Source organism: Triticum aestivum, chromosome 1A (assembly GCF_018294505.1).
Source record: "Triticum aestivum cultivar Chinese Spring chromosome 1A, IWGSC CS RefSeq v2.1, whole genome shotgun sequence".
Classification (NCBI taxonomy): Eukaryota; Viridiplantae; Streptophyta; class Magnoliopsida; order Poales; family Poaceae; genus Triticum; species Triticum aestivum.
The window spans coordinates 378,245,471-378,250,559 of record NC_057794.1 but is presented as its reverse complement, the minus strand read 5'-3'; the positions used below and the strand labels follow the sequence as shown (position 1 = coordinate 378,250,559).

Sequence of the window (5,089 nt, the reverse complement as noted above, 5' to 3'; positions counted from 1 at the left end):
AAGTGAATGTATGAGTTTTTAAAGAGGAAAAACTTCATCGGCCACGGCTACCACCACCGAGCCATTATCTCAAAATACTATGTAGGTAAAAATATTTTCCCTTAACCCATTTTGTTGAAAACCAAATTTTATTCATAAAATCTACTGGTGACAGAGTGACGTGGGATCTTGCATCATGTGTTAGAGGAAAACCCACACGACGCACTTCCAATCCCGGAAGCTGGGAGTGATATCACATTTACTCTGATCAGAGGTGTACTGCTTTGCCCATAGCATCACTTGGTACAAGTCGTCCATGCGCTACCCGTGCGCACGACTAGACCAAGGAACCAGAACCTTTAACCAGCCCGTACACTACCTCTGCATTTCCACCTTGCCTTACTAAAGGCCCGCAGGTCGAGACCCTTGACCGGCGGTCCCGCCCTAGGGTGACTGTACCTACCCGGCTACAGCCACCTTCTCACCCATGCAGAGGCAGCTACTTGGCATGGGTAGTCGGTTCAGCCCGTCCCATTCCAGGTCTATGGTCAGTACGATTTGCGCCGCTTTTGAAGTAAGCATCAGTTGGTTGTGTCCTAATGTGATACCCTATGTAGAGGAGCCCGCCATCCAAGCCAACCCTACCCAGGTTGCCTTCACCAACATAAGCTCCCCTACCCACCAAATATTTATTTATAATGTAGCCCTGCCCGGGTCACAACTACTTAATACAGATACTTCACCTGATCTGGTCCAATTGCCAAATTAGTGGATCCACCTGATCCAAATCTCATTTCATTTATGAAAAATATTTATTTTTAATTCTTATGCAAACTTTTAGAAATGACCCATAGCCCAGAAAACATTTATCAAGACATGGTCAAGGAGATGATGACTTGCCGGATAGTGCTTCGACCAACTCGAAATCACCAGATGCGACTCCTACGAGTCCGAGATCGACTCCTGATAATTATTTCACAAACATGTTTATAATGCCTAATTAAAATCTAAACATCCAGCAACACGGCCATGTTGGGGAAGCCATAATTAATTAACTAGGTACTAATACGTCCTAGTGTTTCATTGAGATATAAAATGCATCTAAGCCATCCAAATCAGAGTAGCATGCACGTATGTCATCCAGTCCAGAGAGTGGTAAAAGAAATGATAAGTAAAAGGAAACAGTAGCCTAGTACTGTACTACTAGTACTTCGCTGGTTAAGCCCAAGCCGTGTCTATCCAGAAAGACTACTCAACTTCTCTGATGTCCCACGAACAGAACCAGCCCGCTCACCTCTCTCTCCCCCAAGAACAGAGCACGGCCGCCGTCGCCTCGATCTGCCCCGTACGGGCATCTCCGGCGACATGGCGGACACCTATAGATTCCCCTCGTCTCCCTCTACCATTTCCCCCTATTTATTTGATCGGCCACCGCCAAAAACGCCGCCACCACTCAATCCTAGCGCCGCCCGATCCAGGTCTGGTGGGCTTGCCACCGGCTGCAGCGGCAACGATGTCTCCATGCCTACATCCTCCCCCTAGTGCAGCCACACGCACAAGGCGTGCAGCCACGGGCGTCGGGCACATGCGGCTTCACCGGCGCTGCTCGGTTGCCATGGCTTTGCTGCTAACGGTGTGGACTAGCCACATCCTACTGCTACTACTGGTAAGTACTAATCCTGATTCCTTCTCCATGAAGTCCTCCAAATTTCACAACAAGTTCCTACTATATATGAACGTGGGTGTGCATATATTGTTTGTTTTATCTCAGGCCCTACTATTCCCCTCTGAACCATATTGCCTTCTTTCTCTTTGTTTATCTCAAGGCCATGAAATTAATCAAGATTTAATCTATGGTGTGGTCATGGTATTGCTACTGATTAGATCTAAATGTTGTTCCTAACTAGTGCTACTCATCCTTGAACACCATATAGAAGTAAACAATGGCAGTGAAACTCCAAAAATAATTACTTGTGAGTAGATTATAAACATCAATCACTCAATGTTTGCTACAGATTGGCAGGGATTAATAATTAGGACAAGGTAGTATACATAGGAAGGTTGATCTTTTGGATACACACATACATGTCTTAGCAAGTTGCTATTACTTAGGATTTGATTCTTGGCATGTTAGATCTAGTACAAGCCACGGATGTCATTCATAGAAACTTTTACAAGCTTTTGCAATTGATCTAATTAGTTTTGACTAACTTGGGTGTTTACGCAAACATTTTGTTCTTTTTACTGCAAGGTAAATAGATCAAGGTGAATAGACGCTCATGGACTGATTCAAACCGAGGTGGAGATAGATAAGAAGTCAAGCAAGAAGGTCTAACACAACAAGGTACTTGATTAGTACCTGGTGGCGCATGCAACCCAAAGAGCTTCACATCAGTGGAGGACAGTAGTGTGGCAGAAAGTGAAAAGGCAAGGTGAAAAGGCAGAGGGGTTTCTCCAGCGGATGATTGTGTGTGGCCACAGTGAAAGGGATGGCTCCTATTTGTAGTGGGGTGAATAGCTATGTCGGTTTGGAGATGCATTACATCTGGCATGCAGGCGTGGTTAGTCTTGCATGCATGCCTCCACTTCTGTCTCTTGTGGGTTGTATTAGGGACAAGTGTGATTTGCTTGGCTGGCCATTAGTTGGCACTTACTTTGTGTGAGAGAAATGAGACAAGGGTCTATAAAATATAGGGAAGTTTGGAGAAGAATTGGTGTGTATGACTAAATGCTATTTCCTGTAAAAATAAATTAAAAGTAGTTGTTTCTATTATTTTAGTTAATGTTTAGGCAACGCCGTTGAAATTATCATTATCTAATTTATTATTATTATTATTATTATTATTATTATTATTATTATTATTATTATTATTATTATTTTACGGTTTTTACAGCTATCCTACTGGTTGTTTCTATATGTACTATCATGTTATCTTAGCCTACTAATTGTTTGAATATATTTAGCTATCTTTCTAACAATAGCCCATTAAGCTAGCAATATTTCATAAGCAACATTTATTATACTAGAGATTGACGAGTATGATATAAATAGTTTAATTAAATAGCTGCCGTGATGTGGAAAATTCATGTATTTTCTGTTGCTGTTCAAGAGTATGCCTGTTAAGAGATTAAGTTGCCATGGTTCCCTGGGCAAGATTCAGTTTTACATGGATTATTCTAGATAAATTCAAGTTATTTGCGTTGGGACACCTAAGCTGACCTTTATACCTTTCTATTTAGGAGATGGCAGCAATATATACAAAATATGTCACTAATTATTTGTAGAGTTCATTCTTGATAGGAACAGAACTGTTATAGCTGATGTCGACACGTCAAGGTGAGTTTCACCCAATCCTTCTTCACTCCTCTCTCCATCTCTCTCTAACTCTGCAAGCTTATGTAGTGTGCTCTCCTCCAATGATTTTTAATTGTTGTAAATAAATATCTCTTTTTCATTTCCTATGCTGAAAGGAATGGTAATGCTTATGTTTTACTATTTGTAAAATTAACATATGCTAGTTGGCTTCTTCAGGTGACTTATTGTTGATTTTATTTTCTTGTCCGCCTCTATGAAATTTTTGAAGGACTTTTCAATCAAATGGATTATGATGCATGATGTTGAATTAGATATGGTTGCCAGTATGCAGGCCATCTTGAGTGTCTCATCTAGATCAATGGGAACAAGAAAGTACACATATTAGGAAACTGAAATGTGACAACACTTATTTTCATCTAAATGATTGCCAGTATGCACGATCTCGAATTTTTGTCAGAATAGCGTACCTAAATAGTTGGTTGTTCGTCTAGATTAAACACCCTGCTATAAGAATGGGTTGACAACATTGATTGACTCTATTGGTACTTCAATGTTGTCCAGATTCATCATTTTGTTGCCATTTATTTTCCAGATGGTATTTCAGAGGCTTCTTATTAGTGACTTCCAACTTCTATACAAAGCATGAGTGAATTTATTGTTTCAAATATTGATTTGTTGATTACGGGCACTAATTGACACTGTGACCTTGATGCTTGATAGAATTGCATCAATGAATTTCTTCTTTTCTTGTTACTTGCTTTGCTCAATGTATATCTTGGTCTATTATTGCGTGACTTTGGAAATGTAAAACTGAGGCTTTTCGTCCTTGGTAATTTTGATTCTTGTCATGTTCAGGATTCAGACGGTTTTGAAACCACATTTATAGTTTTTATTTAGGTTTGAGTTTCACAATAACAAAATTGATGATTGTTTACTTATGGATGGTAATATATTTACTTTCATCACTTTTGAAGTTATAAGAAGGTCACCATGACAATTGATATTAAGGTTTAGTAGTTCTACTCATTTTTAGTCTTTGAGATACTCCTCCAATGCAATTTATTTTCACCGGTTTTGAAGTTATAATAAGGTCACCATGACAGCTGATATTAAGGTTTAGTAGTTCTACTAATTTTTATTCTTTGAGATACTCCAATGCAATTTTGATGCAACATTGGATATTTCCACAGCTTTAACCTTATGCCACAATTGCTTTTGTCTTATTTCAGTGTGTTTATTTGCCATCTTTAGTGCTCAGGACCAAAAGAATTGCTAATCTTGTAGTTTTAGTAGACGTACATTCTACAACATGGTAGAAAATAAGGGGAGCTTTTAGACGGCCTCTAGGTTATCATATGAAATACAGTTAAATTTTAGGAAGGTTTAGGAGTATCTCCCTTTTTGTATAAATTTGGCTCCACGATTGCTTAAACAAATAGCTAGGTTCTAGAACAAACCTGCTATGAATAATCGCATCGTTACTTCAGTGAAAAGTTCCCGGGAATTCTATGTGTTCCTATGGACTTGGTTGTAAGTATTCCTTTTGTTATCCAGTTTCTCACTAAGCATGTTACCTTTGTTGCTGAATTTTTCCTATAGTTTATGTATATTAGACTCACATGATTACTTGATGGTTGATGTGGATTTTACAACTTGGAAAACACATCTAGGATATTCAAGTTGTGCGTGGCACCCGGGAGAAAGCTTGCTAATCCATTCAACCACTTACATGAGAATCCAGTGCCGCAGGTGACTTATTCATGCAAGAATTGTTGTTAAGTTTTTTCCTTTTCT

At 39.4% G+C, this 5,089-nt stretch overlaps 1 long non-coding RNA gene across 1 annotated transcript; it reads left to right on the top strand.

The window, feature by feature from the left end:
• Positions 1–1,202: 1,202 nt before the first annotated feature.
• Positions 1,203–2,838, top strand: LOC123051962 (uncharacterized). The gene is made up of 2 exons (XR_006424384.1): positions 1,203–1,645; positions 2,231–2,838. It is a non-coding gene; the product is annotated as an uncharacterized lncRNA (long non-coding RNA).
• Positions 2,839–5,089: the final 2,251 nt, after the last annotated feature.